Raw genomic sequence first — 22,537 nt, forward strand, 5'->3', positions numbered from 1 at the left:
TTTCATTTTGTTTCTTAATGAAAGATCCATTGTCTTAATTGTTACCTAATGAAATATATTGGTTTCCAATTAGCCACAACTTTTTGGCAGTACTTCTTGCTAACCAGAAGGCTACACAGATTAAACATGTTTACACACAGACAGATACTATATATAAATGACAATATATCTGCAGAGTTTTAGATCAGAAAATGTATTCATTTGCTGACACTTTGAATTTTAATTTATAAAACACTGAAGCTAAATTGTGTCAAACTTCATTCAGATGAAAACTGGAATCACCAAATGTAGAAGATAATGTTCTAAAAATAGTACATTTGTCAGACTTCTGCATTCATACACAAAGAGTCTCCTCCCTCCCCACAATTATCCCCAGATTAGGAAAACTATTTACACATTTAAAAGGAGTCATATTTTCAGCTAAATGAGCTAAAAGTCCTGATGCTCACATATTTAAGGAATTTAAGATTGAGAGACTTGTTTATATATGTTAAACTGGACAGAATGCAGCTGCATTTCAATTCCACATGAATCTCTGTAGCTCTTGAACTGAGCAAGCCAAAACCACTATTTCTTTACCCTCAGAACACACTAGAGACTACTGCAGAGAGGTTAAGCCAGAAATTCACGTTTGGTAGTATGTCAAACATTCTGGTTCTACAACTCGTAGCGCTTAGAAATTTTTAAAATAAAATATAAATAGTGTATAATAGTAAATATTGACTGATATCTCACAATTTTAAATGGGAAGTATAGCTTTGAAGAAAAAAAACCAAAACCAACCTTACTTGAATAAAGTAGACCAAACTGACTCAAATTGTTCTACACCAGAACACACACAGACATATCATATTCACCTCCTGCAAAAGATGGGAGTGTGATATGAGTACTGCTCCTTCCTAACTTTCCAGCACTGTCCTGATCAACATAGCGTTTTCTTTTCAACATGAAAAGAAGGCATACAATAGTTTCTCTGTAGTCACGGGTGTCAGGAATCACCTACTTTTTGAAACAGCCCTAAAACAAAAGTAGACAAACGGGGTCACAACAGCCCAGCTCTGTGTGAGACAGCAGATTCTGAACTTGGTCCTGAGCCACACAAGACCTGGTCATTCTAAATTTGTCTCACTTAGCATTTCATCACTTTTTGTCCCCAGAAACAGAGTTGTTTTCTGGTAAAAGACCTCCCTCATTTCTGACAATTTTTTATTTCAGTCAGAGCCGAATACACATTCAGTATCAACCACAGGAAAAAAAAAGAATGATTCCTCATAGAACCAGGGTGATGTCAAAAAAGGTTATGAAAATAAGCACAACATTCTTCCAAGTCTATGCACAAGAAACTTCACTATGTATAGAGAAAAATGTACTAACCAGATTATAAATTGAACTTGATTTGCCATGAAAATACAAGCCTTTTTTTTCTGAGTTTTTTTAAATGCTAAAAAATTCCAACTTCAGAATAAATTTAAGTTTACTGAAAAATGGGAAAAGCTGAAGACACTCCCTTGACACAAATTGTCTTTTTGTTACTAGATATTTCCATTAATGTATTGGGTATTAATGTAGTGGGTATTTCCAGGTATTAGGTTAAGAGGCTACTAGAAAATGAGGATTAGCCCCTTTTGCATGTATGATTCTGACCCCATCAGCTATTCCTGAAATGGAATTTGGGCAAAGTATATTCCTCTTGTACACCATCAAGTCCAGCTTTCAGTTTGATGTTGTATTTTCTCCCACATAATTTTTTTCTAAGAGCATTTCTGCACAAAACCAACTCACTTCTGCAGCCAAAGACTAACTTAAAAAAAACCCCTAAATTATATTATCAGAACTGTTCTCCCACTGAATTTTCTGTCTGGAACAAGGAGTCTTCATTCCTGACACAATCTCAATTCAGTTGGAAATTAATAACGGAGGGACAGTCCTTTACTGCTGTCAAACAATAAAGATGGTTGAAGCACTCAGTTTCCAACATGATGCTTCATCCTCACATGGACCAGAATGTAAAAGGAGTTAATTTTTAACCACGCACAAGCACGGTGAGGATTTGAATATGGACACTCACATCCTCACATCCAGAGCACCAGCTCCCCATACTGACTGAGGATCTCAGAAGTCCTCCTTCTGTCTGCTTCTCTCTAAGCTACAATGGTAAGAAAATATTAATCTTTTTTGCTCCACAGACTCTAACTGTAATCTCACAAAATGTCTTTTTTTCCATAAACAAAGCCAAAAATAACTACTTAGTCATTTGATTGTGAACAGAATAGCCTTTTATCAAAGCACTGCACCACTGCTGACAGATATGGATGTAATAATCACTCTCCCCAAATATGTAACCTAGAAGGACATCTAGTCCTTACCAGGGCGAGAAAAATCCAGCTAAGTGGAACTGAACTGCTTGCTCAATTCTCAACTGGTTTTATAAATCTGTAAGAAGTCTGTTCTAATACAGTTATAACAATTACATTTAGCTAATCTGTCTAATTAGACATAACCAGGAATACCATATGGATACAGGACAAACCCTCCCACAACACATTATGCTAAGAAGCAAGGATTTGGGGGTTATGCTGATTATTTAATGCCTCTCAGAGGCAGGAAGCCACAGAGAACAGATGGATCAAATGGCAAATAACCCCACAGCAGCCAAATGCTGGCAGCAGTAACCCCGCCAGCACCTGCAGAAAGGGCAACAAATCCCCACCCTTCTGGGCTACACTTCAGAGCAAAAGCTCTTGTAAACATTTCAAAGTATTTAACTGTGACAGTCAGGCTTACCTCACATCTCACACTGGTGATAAAATACTGGTTATGTGAGTCTGCTGTGTACGCACAAAGAAACTGCCTGGGTTAGCAGAGACCTCATGTTCAGTAAGATTGATTTCAGATAAACATAGCACTCTGTCTTGCTGGGAAATGGGGAGAACTGAAATACTATCATATTTTCTATTATTACAGCCACATATCACATAGCACAGCAGGACCCAATTAGTGTTAGCATTATATTAGTACAACATTAATGATTATTAATGGCAATTTGTTTGGACAAAATTGGACCTCTTGACAGGATTTTATCCATTCATTAATTCCCAGTTTTCGGGATACCTTCCAGTAGCAAAGTAAAGTGCTTTTGTCATTGCAAACATTAAAAAGGCACAAATAATACATTTTGTTCTGGGCTGTGGCAGTTAATTGAAATTATATGTCTCAAGCAATCAGGCCACAAAACCAGGATGCTCACTATGAAAGTGGCCTAGAATAAAGGGTGCAAAAGCAAATACTTCACGATTTCAAATGAGCTGGGATTGGCGAGGCATATTTCATACACAGCAACAGTTTCACCCTCTGACTTCAGTCAGTGACTGTCTCGTGTAGGGTCAAATGGAAAAAGTATTTCTAGCTCTTTATTCAAAGGGAGTTATTTCCAAGATGAACAAGATAAACACTTCAAAACTTTCTGTTTGTGGCCACTTAGAATGTAAAAATACCTGGGATAATAAAGTGCTTGATTTTTAAAATGAGGAAGTGTCTCACCTGTGTAATAGCTCTGTACTGAGACCACTCAGGGAGGATACTGATGCTAACCCTGAGCTTTGCCAGAGTGAATTCCCCAGCTGCCAACAGAGGCAATAGTGTCACAGAATCATAGAACAGTTTGCTTGGAAGGGACCTTTAAAGGTCCCTGCAATTAGATCTGGTTGCTCAGTGCCCCTCCAACCTGACCTTGAATCTCTCCTAGGATGGGGCACCTGCCATTTCTCTGTGCAATCTGCTCCAGTGTTTCACCACTTGCAGCACAAAATAATTATTCCTTTTATCTAGTGTGAATCTACAATCTCTTAGTTTAAAATCATTATCTGTTGCTCTATCACACAAGTCCCTACTAAAAATCATCTGGAGTGGCTGCATATTCCACAAAATGCTTAAAAAATTACTGATAAACACATTAACCGATCTCCTTGAGAAAAAGGACATGACAGTTCCCATGAAACATAATCACATCTATGAAATGTTAAGGTACACAGAACAGATTGAGATCCTCCCTCAAAACGCTTTGTAAATTTGCAGCTTGAAGTCCACTCAAGGAAAATAAAAGGATAGAAGTGTGACTAAGCAAAGACACAACCACTTCTCCTTATAACTTTCTGAATCTAAAGTTAACCACACTACATGACTAAAAATTACCAAGAATAGTCATTACAAGCCAATATTTATATATATACATATAATTTCCTCTGGTTAGGGAGCCCAAAAAGACTTACTAAAGTTTGAACTTTTGGAAGCATCACAGACAGTGTGTTTATTATATATACATACACAAGGGCAATGTTATAGGTAAAACCTGAAAAAAATGTAAAAGCCAACTAATAAATCCAAATGGATACTTCAGAGATTTAAAAAAAAATTAAAAGAAAAATCAACTTTTTACCAGTGATAATTATAATCTTTATATACAAGGTTTATAATCTTTAAAAACAAGGTTCTTGCTGAAAATATGGGAAAAAAATCTACAGTTATACCATTCTAAGCAGAGATACTGCTTTGAAAAGCCAAAGTTAAAACATTAATTTAGAGGTATAAAACTCATCACTTTTGGTATGTGACTATGTTGTATGTAGCCAGAGCATGTCCTCTAACTAGAATTTTTCTATGTCTATGTGGTAGCAGGTCCTTAAAATAAAAGATTATCATCAACAAACAGTCTTTATTACTGCACTGGCCATTGTGTGTGGGTTTTTTTCCCCCCCTCCTTTATCCAAAGGAGGGGGAAGAGAGGAAGAAAAAAGGAAAAAAAAAACTATTCTTGCTGCTTGCTTGCAGAGAAATGTGTACTCCAGATTGGACAGTGAACTCAGAGTTGTTTTGATTTTAATACTTAATTCATTAGTAATGGAAAAACTTCACATCATAGTGAAGGAATAATCTGGTGAATTTCTCAACTTGTAGGACATTGTTTTTGATAATTTGCCAAGCAGAGTGGAAGATTTATTACACAGAGTATGCCAAAATGGCAAAAGGCTTCTCACGCTGTAGGGCCACAAAACAATTGTTTTATGGGACTGAATTTACTGGTTTTTATGCTTTATGGCCCTATACTGCCACACAAAAAACACATTAAGTCTGCTGCAGGTCTTGCATTGCATCTCAACAGGTTGAGAAACCAGCTCATTTCATTTGGTCCTTTCAGGCCACCAAATCACCCTTTAGTTCAATACATGTCCCAACACTGGCTTTTGTAAGCCAGATGGCCAGTGGGTCAACATGCACTTTTGCTGTTGCTGTTTTGTTACTTTGTTATGAGGAAAAAGAAAAATATTTCTTCTTACAGGTAGATTACTTTCACTAGTACAGGTGATATACCTATGTTTACTTTTATACAAAATTTATTTTTAAAATTCAGATATTTGCAGCAAAATATATGCATTTGTCATAGAGAAGACAGTTGTCTTTGTTTTGATTTCAAATTTCTCCTTGCAATTATAAACAAAATATCTTTTTTCTTAAACACCAACCTTTTTACATATGTAGTTTAGATCTAATTTGTTGGTCAAAATATTTCAGGAGTGGAAAAAAAAATCCCAGTTCTAAAAAAATCTAATATACCAGCTAATGTTATCAGGAAGACACACATTTTTTTATTTTGTCAGTGGGAAAAAGCACCATGAGCAAGAAGCGGATCTGACACTGATGGGGAAAGATAAAATACTCAAAATTTGTTTCTTAACCATAGGAATATACCTAGAGTGACATATCTCCATTCTCCCTTGTAAGTTTACAAGTGCATAGCTATTTTTCCTAGTTCTTGTGCAGTAGACCCTGATGCCTCTTTTTTCAGTTAAGAAAAAAATGTGCTTGCTGAGATACAGCAAATAAACTTCAAGCCCAGGCTGTTGTCATGGTTACTCTGAGACATCCTAGTATAGAAAGTATCTTACAGGTAATTTTCATTTTTGTTTTAAAAATTATTCATTTGTTTACAAAGTTAAAATTCTTTCCTACCGGATGCTAAGGTTCCAATACATCCATAATTTAGTGGCTACTGTTTTTCCAAGTAATTTAGTTTTAATGGCCTCTGCACAGTGGAAAATGTGGTATCATAAGGGTTTCCAGAGCAATTCCAAGCAAGATACAGTGAAGTGTTTTGTCTTGATAAATTGCACAAACCAGCCATAGCATACCACCTTCCAAATATGTGGCTCCACAGATGAATTATATGTTCATTTTATTCCAATGCTTTAGCTAAAGGCTGGTTTATTTATTTATTCTGGAGACATTTCCTCACACTATTGCAGTTAACACTTGCCAGCAATTTTATTTTTAGACTATGCACTTTGGTGGTAAAAACTGAGAAACAGCAATATTTCACACTGAAATCTTGATTTGTATTGTTTTAAAAAGATGTTTTGCTTCTGGAAACGTCTACGCTACAAACATATTTAAGAGTTTGAAGATCTGCAACGAAGGATGGAATGCCCAGGTCATATTTCATGTGTGCTTGTGAAAGAACTAGAATTTACATGTGTAAACACAGGAGTTGGTAAAAGATTTTCATAAAATTCTCAGCAGCGGGCAAACTGTTTATTTAAAATAATGTTTGTGTACTCCAGCTCAGCAACTGATGCAAAGCAATACAAATTTTTTCAAACACAGTTAACCTCAAATTTTACAAGCATTCTAATGTTCTGGCAGTTCAAGTATGCTACTGAAAATGTGAGCTGACTTCAAGCATTGCATTGCTTTGGGTGGCTTTGCTCAACATGTTCTTGGCTAATTTTAACACAGGATCTTCATTTAAATGGCAGGATTTAAATTCATGGTGTGCATGTCTTCATAGGGAATCAAATGTTTTAGGGAACTATTTTGTATAAAACTAGCCAGAAAGGTAGGCAATGATGTTACCACCTGTTAGACAGGAGTTATGTTTCTGTGTGAGCAGCAGCAACAACTGAGAGAAACCTTACCTGGTGCCTTTGGAGGAGGAAAGCTCCCTGAGTGTATCTCTGGGTACCAGTTCAACCCAGCTGCTTTCTCTTGACAATGTTCAAGTTCACTCACATATCTGCAACAAGTCTGTTTAAATGTGTGTTTAGAAAGTACCCTTCTGAAGATCAAAGGAAGGAAAAAGAGAAAACAGACAGAAAAGGTAAGGGAAAACAAGATTCAAGTCAGCAGATAGATGGAAAGGAGGTAATTCAAATTAATTATTATCCATTAACTACCTGACACGCTGCAAATACAGTTGCAGTGACCAAATTGCTCCCAACTCTGCAGTCTTGGCAGGATAAATGGCAAAATGAGGGAAAGGATAAAAGCAGGGACATATTAAAGCAAATAAGCAGGCTTCCTTCTCTCTCAGCAAGGTAAGGATGAGGACAAAAGCAATTCCCCATACCTATGTTTAATTTATGCATGCAAGCAAGCAAGATTGCAGGGACAAAATCTGCATCCCCTTGTCCAGAAGCAAATGGCTTTCCTCATACCTGCTGTAATCAAGCAGACCCAGAGAATCAGCTTAGGTAAGATGCAATAGTATTAGTAATAAAACTTAACGTGTGCCTTGGCCAGAACTCCATAAGATTTCAAGACGTGAACTAGTGGATTCTCTTTAGCACGTGCAGATACCTTCCTCTGGATCAGTCACCAAACCCATATTTCCCCACAGAGACACAGCTCCCTCTCCCAGCAAAAAAGGCAGCAAGGCCCCTTCTGCCAGCACTGAAATGTTTAATTCTTAGCCTCTGGTCAAGTCATGTCAGGCCAGAAGCAGCCTTCTGCTTGCTTCTGATTGCCACTACCCTGCCACGGTGGCAATCAGAAGTCAATCAGCTGAAGCAGGGTCAGTCAGACTGGACAGAAACAGCCATGAGCCCTGGGAGCATCCGCTTTTGCTAGGGGGGAAAACCCTTACTCAGTCTAATTCCTGTAAATGAAGAACAAAGCAACTTTATCTTAATGAGGGCACAGTCTAATTTAGGTGGGGACTACGTAGGCACAATGTATGCTCATTGTTTTTAAATTATTAAAGTCACTCAGTTATTGAATTTATTTTGTTAATTGGTTTCTAGAGGGACAGTATCATGCGTCACACATGCCCAGGGGAGGAAAGGCAGGGACTCAGAATCCAGTTAAATAAATCAGCCTGGACCCTGATGCAGACTTGAGATCTGAAGGAAATGCAACGTATCACCCTAAGAAACGTGAAGGAAAAAGCTGTCATGGCACAGGAAGTGCACGGAAGGGAAAGGGAAAGAAATCAAGCCAACCTCGTAACATCACTGCACTGTTAATTAATTAAGAAACCGAGCCAAAGTAGACGTGCAAACGTCATTGGCATCCCCTTTACCATACTCAGACATGAAGATCTGTGGTCAGGTCACAGATCCCTTTTTCACTGGTTATCACATGATGGACCAAAATAAAATTATCATTAGTAATTAATTTTAGAGGGGGAACTCCAGGTGTGACCAACATCTCCCAGCTCTGTCCTTGCTGAGAAGCAAACACCTAAAGGCAATCTGTGCAGGAGCTCTAGGCTATGGGAAGGCAGGACGATCTTCACAGAAGGGGTGAGGGAAGAGACACCTTGCTTCCCCATTTTTGGATCCCTTCCCAAAGGCCAGACCCATCTATAACTGCAAACCTCTGGTCTAAAGCAACTCTTGACAGTTTCTTTTCCAGTTCCTTACTTTATTTCTGGTAGCTAAATGTAAACAAAATCATCTGTGTTTCCCCTTTCATTTTTTTTGTTTGGTTGGTTGTTTTTCTCTAAGTATGACAGAATGTTTTAAGTTATGTTTTTCTAAGTAATTCAGGTGAAAGGAAACACATAGCTAAAAAAAAAATCTCAGCCAGTATGGCCTGCAACTAAAAAATATGACTGAAAACTCATTATTGAGACATGGATGAGGAACATCAGGCAAATCTGAGATCAGGGAATGGCAGTGGCTCAAGCTATAACTAGAAAAGAGAAAGAACATTCACTGTCCTTAAGTTTATGCAGTCTTATAACCAAGCCATATGTAAAACAACACACATTGTTCACAATTTCTGAATATAGAAACAGTGAAATGCTCAGGATTGTTCCCACATTATCACAATTCACAGGCATCTCCAGTCCTGAAAAAATTTGTCTCCCTCTACTCAAAATATCTTTTCTAAAATGAGAGAATGGAAATAAACAACTCTAAAGGAAACTGCATAAAATATAATGTGAGCATTTTTCTCGTAGGTTTGCCATATCATATTTATGAGAAGCATTTCCCTCCAAAAAATAAAAATCTCAGCCCACTAAGCTTGGCCCAAGTTTTCACCGTTCACCACACAGAAAGCCCAAACTTTCAATCCGCTCTTCCAAAGCTTCATTACCCAGCTCTCAGCACAGTTTCCCAAGTGGTATTCCAGTTGTAGATGTTCTCTGAGAGCATATCAAAGATTTATGCTTCCTTTAGCTATAGCATTTATTTCATTTTCAATATAACTACACTTATACTACTTATACTACTCCAGACTGTTTACTGAATTTTCAATTATTAATCTTCTTCCTAAAAATAATTCCCATAAAGTCTTAGAAATTTGAAGCAAAGTAAATATATTTATCCATAAAGAAAACAAAGACAAAGAAAACATAGTTCTTCAAGCAAATTTAAGTAAGCTGAAAAACTCAAAGCTACAGACTGCAAATGATTAAAGCTCAGTCCTGTGAGTCTGCTCACAGAGGCATCCTTACTCTCACACTTTCCTCTAATTTAAAAAATCTTGTAATTTGAACTGGGAACGCCAAGGTGTGAGTCATTAACATTAAAAAGTCTTTTCTAAGGACATATTTAATACAGGTGAAAGCACAATGAAAAAACCATGAAGTAGCTCATTTACTAAACTGAAACAACTTAGCATGAAGCTTCATTCATGCTTTTTCTCCTACATCATCAAACATATTCCAACTCTGATAATTACACCATACTTTAAATGGCATTTCAGTCCCTGTTATTAGTATTAAGAGCAATTTTTGGAACCAGGTGTGGATACATACTGAACTAAAACCTTCTCCATATGATGCCCAACATTTACTTTTCAAATAAAAATATTTAAAAACATCCTGAATTCTCACTGGTTCTCCCACACTGCAGATGCAATCAATTAAAACATGAGAATACAGGTGGTTAAATCACTCTCCAAGTTGCAGGCAGTAAGGTGCTGACTTCAACTCATCAATCCCAAATGAAAATGCAAGAAAAGTGCCACATCTTCTTGTCCTCAGTATCATGTTTGAATTTTTTTCTCTTTTTGAAATGTCATACTCAAAGTGCCAGAGGTCTCTACATATTTTCAGGCTACCTACCCCTCGGGGTCTGTCATTTAGGGAGATTTAGTACAGTGAACCTGAGTCCTGTTTCTACAGCCCTTGGAAGTTTTACTTGCAAACAAAGGTGGTGCTGACTCTGCAGCTGTAGAGCTAACTGAGAACTTAAATTTCTCAGCACTTAGTTCTGGTTTACTTTTAAATAACAAAAAGAGAAAAGAGCAGTAAAGGAATGCAGAGTTTCATTAGGTCCTAAATCGATGTACGTAAAACAAGTGCAGAAGAACGACTTCCCCAAAAGACCAAAAGAACCCAAATACACACTCCAGCCATTTCCTCAGTTGTTTCAGGAGCTCTTCTGTGGGTGACCATGAAGAACAGTGAGTTTGGTGAGTTCCCCAGGCTCACCAGGTGAAAGCAGGGACCACCGGACACAGGAGCAAGAAAGGAGTTTAACTACAGCAGAGGGAATATGGCACTGGAAGCTGCAAGGGAGGAGAGAGGGAGTCAATGGTCTCAGGATGGACCTAGCACCCTTGGTACTTGGGACAGGAACTGCAAGTTCATGTCTTACTGGAGTTGAGGGGAGAGCTTGCTATTGACACCGAGACTGAATTACTGCTGTGGTGACTCAGGGGCTGCTGCTTACAGGGGAAATTCACATCTGTTCTGAGGCTGCCACAGTGTTCAGAGTGCATTCAAGCAATGCAAAAATGTGTATCTACACATCACATGGACTCTGAAATCCCCCGGTCAGAAGGAAGAGATCTGTCTATAAGACTGTTTCAACCAAACTTGATGTACATCAGCAAGCAGAAACAAAACAAGAAAATTCTGTTTAGAGGAAGTGAATTGCAAGACAGATCTTGTAAAACATTATCCACTACATATTATCTGCACAGTTGCAAATGTTAAATTTCATTGCTCATTTAGAAGCTGTAAAATATTTTACTAATTAAATGTTCTCAGATTTCATAACATGAAATACCTTCTTTTTCTAATAACCCAGGAAAAAAGTCACTGTACACTTTGTTTTAGCAGAAATATAAGGTAAAGCATAGGAGAATCAGAATTATAACAGAGGTGTAAATGCTATTTAAAAATCTACTTTTTAGATAAAACATAGTCTATTAGCTTAACAAATGAATAGTGCACAAAACACAGAAGAAACCTCAATTAAAATTTGCTTTAGCATGTAAAATTATTTGGTATATTTCTGTAAGTTCAGAGACATTTCTGTTCTTCAGAATTTTTCCTTCAAATTCTGAAATTTTCTGCTAAACTAGAATACTCCTATGACCATCTGTGGTGAGAATTCATTCTAGTTTCTCTTCTCATCCAGTCTCCAGTCTCGTAAGAGGACTCCTTCAGCATGGCAAGCTGGTAATATGAACTAGGACTTTACATCCTTTCCTCTTTTTCCTAACCTTTCAAAAGATCTCACCATTTAAAAGGAGTTAATATTCCTAAATCATAGCTTGTAAACCAGAGCACACACTTTTGTGTGGGTTTAGATACAATTAAAGAAAGCCTTCACAAAGGCTGCACTATGACAAATGCTCCAAATCCACCACAAAAACACAGAAAGAGCAGCTGACGCATGTGCCTGCACACCCCACCCACAAACACAGAGTAAGACTTAAGTGATGACATAAACATGAGAAACAAAAGAAAATTAGACTGTCTGGATTCCTAGATGAGAGATTTATCCCAGTTTTGTTTCCATGCTGTACAACATACCAGACAGGAAACCACCCCCTCTAAGCAGCAAGGTAAATTGAGCAGAATACAGAGACATGCTACAGTTACTTAAAGCTTATCTCCACAACATGTAGGTAATAATCCTTTCATTTTATTAGTTCTGCAAAGTATATACAGCTTTTGAGCAGAGATCACCTCTACAGCTCTTAGTAAGGTATATAGACTTCTCAATTTGAAAATGTCTAGCTTCATCCATACTCAAAACCATAACATACTGGTGTTTAACACTCCTAATTATCAGATAGCAATGGTATTTCTGTGCCCCTCACACATTATTATGATACAACTTGTCATGATACTACTCTTGGCTCAGTCTTTAATGGAAAAATCTTTCCAATATGGCTTGTTAAGGTAGAGAAGTATACAATTTAATGGTACAGTTCCAATCCAAGGGGAAAGAAAAGAAACAACAAAGTGATTTATGCTGAACACCTAATTTTTAAAATTAACAACAAACATGTTAAAAAGTCACTAACAATGAAGAAGGAAAACTTCACACAGCAACACAAACTTCAAATATTCATCCACCACTCATCCCGACAACATTTTGAAGATTATCTATAGGTACAGAAACTCTTTTGGCATGGGGCAAATGACATGATGAAGACTTATATAATTCAGCCTTGCTATTTCTTTCCAGAACATGAAATGTGTTTCTGCCATTTGTTTACTTTTATTATGTACAGCCTTTGTATGGAACTACATCTTTTACCAAAAGGTGAAAGCCAATGACTCAAATCTAACTTAGGTGATGCAACCACATCAATTTGCTGGATGCCGCTCCTAACTACAATGCAAATACTGGGAATTTCTGGTTTTATTTAGCACGGCCTTGACTCCTTTTTCCTGGTGAGATTTGTGTGGTGGGATCTGCTAGGACAAAAGGGGAATAAATACCTTGTCTGAGAGAGGAGAACTGAACTGGAGTTGAAAGCCAGCCACTGGGTGTCACCTTGACAACTTGCTGACAAGGGATAACGAGTGGGCCATGCAAGACCAAAGGCTACAGGCAAGAGTTTCAAGAAGCAGGAAGATGAAGCTTAGGACAGGCATACCTGGCACAGCTGGGACACTGTGGCCAGTGACTACTCTCTGCCTGGATGACACCTGTGGCTCCAAATATTTTTCAACACCTTAGCATGTTATATTTAATCAATTACGGCTTTCTTATATTGAAAAGTAATTGTTTCAGTAATATCAAAGGAACACAAAACAAAAGAAAGTCTGTTTTTAAATCCGTTGCCAATCTGTGCCATTCTATGGTTCAGAATACAGTATCAAGCTGAATTTAGCAGATAGTAAACAAATTAGCAGGAGATACTTCAAAGCTCTTGTTTTATTTTTTGAGACAGAGCTCACCACTGCTGAACAAATGTGCTTCCAGACGTACAGGACAGGCAGACGCACTCACAGTACCACTAACATCCAACTTACATCAACAGTCACTGCTTCCAGTTGTTGATAAACACCACTGCACTAGAGAAGCTGCAGAGAGGGCTCACCCAACACACAGCAAAGGAGCTGAGGGGGGACAATCAGCCAGCACAGCCTTTGACAGTAACCGTCCCTTGTTTTCTTGGCGACGCACAGGCGGAGTTTGCCTGACCTTTACACCGTTCTCCAGCAACGCATTCTGCACATTTTGTCTGCTCATCATCAAGGCAGTGGTTATGCTGCTGTCTCTCCAAGGAGCATGAAGGGACTGTAAATCCTATTGCACCTCATAGTAGATACCCATTTTAATGCAAGGCTCGAAGCCCACTTTGTGCAATGAGGATCATCTAATCCAGACCTCAGACTGGGGCTCAAATCAGCTTTTCCTTAGCAAGAGCTCTTTCACGGTGCTTGAAGAAAACACTTGCTGTCAGCCATCAAAATGATGATATTTGTGTGGAGTTCTCTGACCCCAGGATAACTACCTCCATGTCTACCTATGTCAAATGACCACCTCCAATTTTTTCTGTAGTATTTAGATATTCCTCCAGCAGATGTCTGGGATTCAACTGATACCCATAAAACCCATACAGCAGGTATCTTCTCATATCATAAGCTATGTAAAGCTTATAAAAGTCAGCATCACTGCCATAGATGGCACTAAATGGCATGCAAAAAACCCAAGCACTGCTTCCTGATGCTAAGGTACCCTGCAAATAGGGCAGATAGAAAATAATGACAGTCATTAGGAGGAGAAAGAGATGTCCTTGGTTAATGTAAGAAAGAAAAAAACCCAAAACAGCGAGGCAGAAACAGCAGTAACTGGGGGAGAAGTGAAGGGATTGAGATATGCCTGCCTACAGAAAAAATGTGTTGAGTATTAAAAAATAAGGTTGGAAATAAGTGTTGCAAAAAATGGATATAGTCATTGTGTTCCCTGTTGAAATAACTTAAAATTCAACATGGTACTTTCTGGCCATGAAAGTGCTACAGCGAGTTTGGTACAAGACTTAAACCAAATGCTTCAAAAGCAAAAACATACTTAGAATATGTAAAGATTTACATTATGAAAAACTGTAGACCACACTAAAAAATGTCTGAAATGTTATGGAGGTGAATTGACTTTAGTCTCTTCAGGAAAAGTAGCCACTTAAGAAAAGTAGCAGGAAGAGATGCCACCAGCAAGCAAGAAAGGTGAGGTGCATTGTGCTGCAGCAGCCAGCACAGATCAGGACTTCCTGTTGACAAAGCAGTGAAATAAAACCAAGCCAAAGCACACCACACGACACTCTGCCTCAGCACAGCTATTCGCTAGCTGTCAATTCACAGATTTTTTTTGAAGCCAGTACATCTACCAATAGCACACATCTGCTCTCTCAGATATCCACTGTTCTTACACTTGATTTTCAACTGTTGTAATTGGAACAAACATCATGTTTTTAATTAAACTGACCTTCTTTACCTTACTGCATTTCCATATTAGGCATGCTTGGAGCTTTGAGCCAATTCTGCAGTGTCAGTTCAAACCTTTAAATGGTTTTAGCCATTACCAAATAGACTCACAGTCCCCCCTCAACTCCTGGGGTTCTGCTGATTATTCTGAAATAAATTCTTTGATCAAGTTTGCCAAAGGAACAGAATAGCCAAGAAAAATAAAACTGAAAGTCTGTCATATAGTCAACGTGAGCATACCTTGATTATTGCAAAATACACCAAGTCACAAAGCATAATTTTTTCTCTAACATTGCCTAACATTACATTTTGTTTATATATATATATATATATATGTATATAATTATTATCTGGATTTTTTAAAATGGATCTTTTTTCTTCTGAAACCCATGCCCCAAAGATACATAAATTATACCCAAGCACTATGCAACAGTCTGTCCATTTTCTTCTATTTACAATTTTAAAATAAAAATCTCCATAATCCCCACGGTGAACATGTAATAAACTAGATTATCTAAACAGGGGTTCTGGTTGTGGTATACACTTTTCAGATAGGGATTGAAAATACTTCAGCATACAGAATTCAGTTAAAAATTGAATTCAAACATACACAGTCCTAACGACTGATTTAGCTTGAGATGCTTGATGGCAAATGTTTTCATCTATGTAATTTTATTCTTGTAGATTAAAATCTGGACATCACTTCTCCATTGTTCCACAACAATTATCCTTCTACAAATGAGTAATAATTGAAAGAGTTTCACCTTGAGGAAGTTCATTTTTGGTCCTCACACTAGAACTTGGGTTCAGGTCCCTCAGCACACTGCCTTGTTGAGACACCCATGAACCTGAGCTGTAGACAAATGAGAATGACTTCTCACATCTTTTATGGTAACAAACATCTTTGGCCCTTGATTACTTCAAAGGTGTCTTACTGCTACAGCGGTTCCAAGGGAACAGAGAAAGCCACCAAATCCCATCCTCAGTAATCTGCATGTTGGTGAGACAAGTTCACCCAACACAAAACCTACAAGAAAGGTTTTTCCCCACCCAGCCTGCCTCAGCAATGCACAGAAATTCATACACTCATTACCCTCCTGCCTTTCACTGTCAGCACACATTGCAGTTAAAACAGAATACCTTGTTTCAAATTTGTCACCACTTGCCTCTCTACAACACAACCAGACTGGACCATTGCTGTCCACATTGCCTTGACAGGGAAACTGAACTTAAAAATAAAACTTATTCTAACAAAATTAGCCGTAAGATCACATTTTGGCATGTTAGGACAGCCAAATTCTCATCTCTGTCTGGTTTTCCAGCTTCCTTCAATCCCATTTTTTTATTCCAGGAGGAAAAAAATTCCCATGAATTCTAAGAAATAACTGACAGCTGCTCCATAATTCTTCATATTTGTTTTCATCTTAAATTGCTTTTAGAAGTCCACATTATGAAAACAAACAAACCCTGAAAATTTCTAGAGATAGAAGCACATAAATTGTTAACTGCCATACAAATTATATTGGCATATGTTTCCAGGATTTAAAATACTATAAAGCAAATCAGCAAAATTCCAAGGTTTTTTTACTTTACAGATGTAGATGGAAATGAGCTTCATTCATTCACAATATATCTTTTAATGACTTATCAAATTTCATCCAGATAACCATTTTTATACTTTGCCTCTTGTACTTCATATCTTTAGGAAGAATCATTATTAGTTGCGTTTTTGCTGGCACCAAAACAGCTCTTACTCTCTAACTTGTGGAAAAGTGGCTTCATTCCCATTTCTAATTTCAGAGTGGAACTGATTATGACTGGGTTATGAACCCATATCCTACAGAGAGCCAATAAAAACATAAATAGGAAAAAAGTTTTTATAAAGAACTTTATAATAATATTTTTAATAGAATTCTGTTGGCATCTGAAATTTTGCTAGAATGTTTACAACTCTACAAATCTTAGAAACCTAAAGGGGATACAGGCTTTAAGTTCTTGCACATTTACTTCTTATAAAAGATACAGCAGTTACTTAAGTCTTTCAGAAACTGTTCTTGTCCTTCAAAGATCATCAGTATCTAAGAGAAAAAATTTGATTAAAATTGGATGCTCTGTCAATTGATTTTCTTTACTATATTTAAAATGCTATCAACAAGCTTGTTTAAAATGACAATGTTCCATTATGAAATTGACAAGAATATGCAGAATAAAAAGGAATTCTAGGCATTTTTTCTTGGTTGTTTGTTTTTCTTCTTTATTTTAGACATGCAATTATGTTCCTTCTTTAGCAGGGGAAAAAAAAACCCAAACCAAAACCAGTTCAAGCATCCTCTTTCCAAGAGTCTATTTTCCATCCAAGCCTTTCAGTGACCTTTTCTTGGAAAAAAAAAGGGCATTTCAGCTTTCATATAACTTATTTTTTAACATATCTGCCTAGAACCTTTAGCCATCCTGCCAAATAGTGACAAACGAAATGTTCATCTTGGTGTTTTGGGTGGTTTTTTGGGATGGATACACACCCAGAATCAGTATCTAATTCATTTCACACAGATAAACTTTAGCCATTGGTGACATTCAAACAAGGAACCTGAAAGTGCCTTACTCAGTCACGAATTTCCAGCATTCACACCTGTAGATGTAATGGCAATCAGAGGCACAGGGTGGAATGCAGCAAAACCCTTTCTGCTTTTTGAATTTCAGGTAAATTACTTATACCAACCAAATCTTGCATTTAAATTACTTCCCAAGTTTAGAACAGAATTAATTTACACATATAACGTTTGTGTTCAGATACATTCAATCTCTCCATTCCTGCTAATCAACTAGTGTGTGAACCTCACCTTGTGAAAGTTGTTTCTGAGGCATTTGGTCACTCTGGGTTACTGATGTGTGTCTCTTGTTTCACACCATTAATTTTAATCCCATTTTTTTTAATAATTTAATCCATTATTTTTATATGTATTTCTGTAAAGCTCTCATTAGTTAACAAAGATTTAGTTTTAAATCTACTGGAGCTAAATTTGGTAGAGAAAAGTGTTTCTCAGTTATTTGTAGTTACCTACAAATCAGCAGTAAAAGATAAAGAGACTTTAAAATCATCATTCTCTTGAAAGCTGCAAAATTAAAAACAAAACCACTTTGGTTGGAACCTCTTTTGTCACCAATATGTGATTTTTCTTTGCGTCCAACATTCTGATGAGACTGTATTAATTAACATGTACAGCCCTGAAGAAAATTTTACTGGGAGATATGATTCTCCTGAAGATATGTTATTCTCCTGAAGCAGTATATTGACTTTCCCGTGTAGTGCAGATAGCAAAGTTACCCTAAAACACTCGACATAAAAAATGCTAGCGTTTCAATTTGAAGCTGAGATAATTTACTACCAAACCAAATTTATTTAGCAGAGTTCAAACACTACCAACTAAACTGTTTTCTACAGAACAGTTATCCAAGAGAAAATCTCTAAGACTAGAAAAGCCTAATTTTTCAAGGCAATAAAATAAGATACTTTGTCTTTTGCTGGAAAGACAAATGTGCAGAAAAGAAAAACCTGCACGCATTCTTATATTACACAAAACAGTGAATAGTGAGGGTTTTTTCCACACAGTCTCAAGTATTTTTTAAGTCTAATTTAATATACTTAGAGCATGGTTGCATCAGCTCCCTAAGGAGTTAGGACATTTGTGGATGCTTCCAAAGGTGCAAAGCTCCTTTCCTGTATGGCTCCTCCACCCACCCCATACACCTGGCCTTACCCAGGTGGTGTCCTGCACTCTGCTTCCCTGGCAGCCCCTCTCTGCTTGTTCAGCCCTTGCAGCCCAGTGGCCACCCAGAGCATTTAGAGCTTTCCTTAGATAACAGTTCCAAAGTTCTGCTACTTAGAAAGCACTATAATTGCTTAACATCAACATCTCTCTGGGCTAGCAAAAGAAAGAGGTTCTGATTTTGATCTTAATATAATCATCTTTTAGTCCCTAAGGATTAAACAACAGGTGTGGGGGTACTAAATACTCACCTTCCTGGGAGAACTCTCATTCAAAGGAAATGCTATTCTTGTTCATGGCTGAAAGACTCTGGGTGAAACCTAAGTGTTAGACCAACTTTACCACGTTATGATATGCATTTTGTTTAGGTTAAGTTTTGAGGACTCCTCTTTTGGAGGAGCACAGTGCATGTTTATGGCACAAGAAAATCTGTGTTACTACTGCCATTCATTGAAATCACTTATCCCTCGATCAACCCTTAGTGTATTTTAAAAAAATCACATCATATATTCTCAAACTGACACTGTTTGCTTCTGGGAATATGGTTAGTTTAGTCCTCTTCAAGTAACAGATGAGATAGCAGTCAGAATGGAGTCAGATTCTTCTGGAAACAACACTTCTGCAGCCAGGTGGTTTGTGTGCCCACTCATCTCCAGGTTCTCTCCAAAGCAATTTGGCTTTTCAGCTCAGTAGCTGATTCTGTACTGACTTGAGAGAGAGGAGAATTGACTAAAAATTTTGCCTTCTTACATATTTAATGAAAATAAATGACCTGGCAGAGGAAAGAAATTACGTGCAAATTTTGTGCCAAAGAAAGGTGCCACATGTGACACAGCTCCTGCTGTGCATCAGAAATCCATGGAAGAGGAACCTGCATTACGATACCACAGCAGAAGAAAAAGCATCACACAGCTCTGATCATCTTAAGGCACCAAAACAGAAAACAAACATAATGCCATGTTCTATTAATTTTGCTGCTTAAGGGGCTACCTGTTCATTAAAATCACACTGAGGGGAAGCTGTGTGAGAAACAGCTGAGGGCACTGGGCCTGTTCAGCCTGGAGGAGACTGAGGGGAGACCTCAGTGCAGCTACAGCTTCCTTGTGAGGGGACAAGAAAGAGCAGGCACTGATCTCTGCTCTGTGGTGACAGTGACAGGACCCAAGGGAATGGCCTGAAGCTGTGTCAGGGAAGATTTAGGTTGGACATCAGGAAAAGTTTCTTCCTCCAGAGGGTGGCTGGGCACTGAACAGGCTCCCCAGGGAAGTGACCACAGCACCAGCCTGACAGTTCAAGATGTTAAGCGGACAGTGGTTTGGACAGTGCTCTAAGGCACAGGGTGTGATTCTTGAGGATGTCCTGTACAGGGCCAGGAATTTGACTTTGATGATCCCTGGGGTCCCCTCCACCTCAGCATATTCTGTGGTTCTGCAATTCTCCACTCATCCAGCATCTTTTCCATTTTTCAACTGCCAACTTTAACTGACCAAGAATCAGACTTGGAGAAAAGAGCAAGATATATATATTGTCTTGGAATCAGTCAATAAACATGAAGTAAAGTTATGGCTGCCAAATACCTTTGCAGAAATGAGGCAAAGAACTCCTTTTCACTTGACGTAGAGGTCACAGCAGAAATATCTGTTTGCCAAAGAGCAGGTTCCCCACCACACCTATGTCCAGCCAAGCTCAGCAAGAGGGCTTGCAAAATGGCCTGCATTTGCCTGGCACTTTTAGGAACTTCAGTAGCCTTTACAAGTTTCTTCCACAGAATTTCAATATATTATTTGTGCCTTGATTGTTACATGAATTAACCTGTGCAGTCCATATGCTAGCCCAGAACAATAAATGCTGACATCCAGGACTAGCAACTAACCTCATCTTTAAAAAATGTGAGACCTTGAGCTGTTCACTGTCATTGCTCTTCAATTCCCCAACATATTTGGATCATCATGAAGTTCCAGGAGGAAAAAGGGAAGAGTCATATTGCGGGTTACCAGCTAACCTTTTTTTTTCTTACTCCAAAGTTTTCAGTAGTAGGTTATCAAGGAGATCCAAGCAACTCCACAGCAAACATTCCTCACAGACCAAACATAGAAACTATGGAAATGGTCTGGGTCAATTGGTTTCCAGCGTGTTGCATATTTTTATTTCAAACAAAACATTTAGATGATTATTTAAACTACAAGATATTCAAGACCTGGAGTAGACATAAAAATTCCCACAGAAATTAAAAAAAAATCCATATATTTTTCAATTCTTAATTTAATTAAGAGAAACAGCTAGTGCAGAATTTTTTCTAAATGATGTAATTTTGAAGAAGTCCATGGGAATGTGGTAGAATGTCCAAGGCTTCAGCTACCAAATTAATGGATGTTTTTGCTTGGTGAGCTTCACTTCAGCTCGCCTCCAGAGAGGTCCACTAAGGAAATAGAAATGGCAAATACAAACTGAAAGCACAGGGACCTGAGGAGACAGACAGACAGCAGGACAGATTGGTGAGCAGGAGTGTGAAACAGTGATACAGAGTCATCACCCATCTGTGTTCCTTGCAACTAGAACTGCAGGATGATCAACAGGCTCCTGTTGCACTTCCTCATGGTTTCCCTCTATTAACTGAGACCAGTAAGGTTAGGAAAAACAGAAACAGCCAAACACACTATTTTCCCAGAACTCAATGCTGAATGGCACTTGGTTGGTATTTCATAGCATAACATTAAAAAAATGCTACAGTTTTTAGGTTATTTTCCTGATCTAAGAAATCCTCAGTCCTTGAAGCAGCACCAGACAGGAAAACATCATCACATTTAAGGGCATATTTTTTACTATGAATATTTTTTTAATATCAAGAGCATAGCTTTAACACGCTCCTTCGTGCTTATAACTGTGACTACTTTAAATAAATCATAAAAGCTAGTGGTTGTTGTACTGGCTTCTCAAGCTGTTATTCTATGCCTCAAGCCAAATTTAAAAGAAACACCAGTGTGTAACATCAACTGGTCTTCAGTTACTGGCTTGCTTCACTTGCATTCTCCCAAACAGGAGTTGTGAAATGTTAAACAACATGAAGAATATTTTGAACTTGCAAAAACTTTGCTTTGAATTATCCTCTGATTAGTAGCATAATAACAGGGTTTCTTTATCTAAAAATATTTCAGGCGCAGATAAAATAAAAGGTTAAAACATTATATCTTACTACCAAACACAAAAGTACTACTACACACATCATTTATCAGTCTAAACATTTTGTACATTCATATAAAGTCCATAAATGCTGCATTTGATATTTGAACTGCTCACTTTGCTTATAAGTCTTAAAAAAACCATATCAAGGTAGAAAAATCATAAGTAAAGATGAAGAAATACACATGAAGGGACTCACCTTTCTTTAATTTGTTTAATCTTTTTTAAAACTTACTTTCTTTCTTTTATTTGGGGCATAAAATACACTTCAAAAAAATACTTATATATACAAGAGTTGAGGTAAAAGGAAGCAAAAAATATAAGGTTTGCAGAAAGAGGTGGTACATGTCCCATCCCTGGACACATTCAAGGCCAGCTTCTCTGAGCAACCTGATCTAGGTGCAGATGTCCCTGCTCATTGCAGGGGCATTGGACTAAATGATCTTTAAGCCCCCTTCAATCCAAACTATTCTAGGGTGCTGTGATTCTATAAGGGCATTCTGCCTATGGATTCTATCTCTGTTGTCCCATTCTGAAGGACAAGCATCTCCTTTAAGTTGGATTCTTCTGAAGTGCTTGCATCTCTAGTGGGGCAAAAGGAGAAGCCTGGAATAGCTAAAACAACGAAACTGCAGCT

The 22,537-nt window shown here is 37.8% G+C and overlaps 1 protein-coding gene across 1 annotated transcript in view; it reads right to left on the reverse strand.

Annotated features, from left to right (window-relative positions):
• Window positions 1–22,537, reverse strand: part of KCNQ5 (potassium voltage-gated channel subfamily Q member 5) — a 275,438-nt gene that overhangs the window by 232,268 nt on the left and 20,633 nt on the right. The window lies entirely within an intron of this gene.

The sequence above is a fragment of the Melozone crissalis genome, unplaced genomic scaffold, assembly GCF_028551555.1.
Source record: "Melozone crissalis strain CALT ecotype California unplaced genomic scaffold, PUWL_Pcris_2 ptg000027l_1, whole genome shotgun sequence".
NCBI lineage: Eukaryota > Metazoa > Chordata > Aves > Passeriformes > Passerellidae > Melozone > Melozone crissalis.